The sequence below is a fragment of the Arachis duranensis genome, chromosome 3 (assembly GCF_000817695.3).
Source record: "Arachis duranensis cultivar V14167 chromosome 3, aradu.V14167.gnm2.J7QH, whole genome shotgun sequence".
Lineage (NCBI taxonomy): Eukaryota > Viridiplantae > Streptophyta > Magnoliopsida > Fabales > Fabaceae > Arachis > Arachis duranensis.
The window spans coordinates 98,213,668-98,214,062 of NC_029774.3; positions in this window are offsets into that span (position 1 = coordinate 98,213,668).

Consider the following 395-nt stretch of genomic DNA (forward strand, 5'->3'; position numbering starts at 1 on the left):
AACCATGGGGTTTAGAGACTCATGCCGTGGAAAGTACACAAAGAAAACGTGTAAAGTGTCATGAGGTACTGATACAATGTCAAAAGATCCTATTAATAGTAAACTAGTAGCCTAGGGTGTACAGAAATGAGTAAATGACGTAAAAATCCACTTCTGGGTCCACTTGGTGTGTGCTTGGGCTGAGCATTGAAGCTTTTATGTGTAGAGACGTTTTCTGGAGTTAAACGCCAGTTCTCATGCCAGTTTGGGCGTTTAACTCCAAGTTTTATGCCAGTTCCAGCGTTAAACGCTGGAAATTCTGAGGCTGATTTTCCATGCCGGTTTGGGCCATCAAATCTCGGGCAAAGTATGGACTATTATACATTGCTGGAAAGCCCAGGATGTCTACTTTCCAA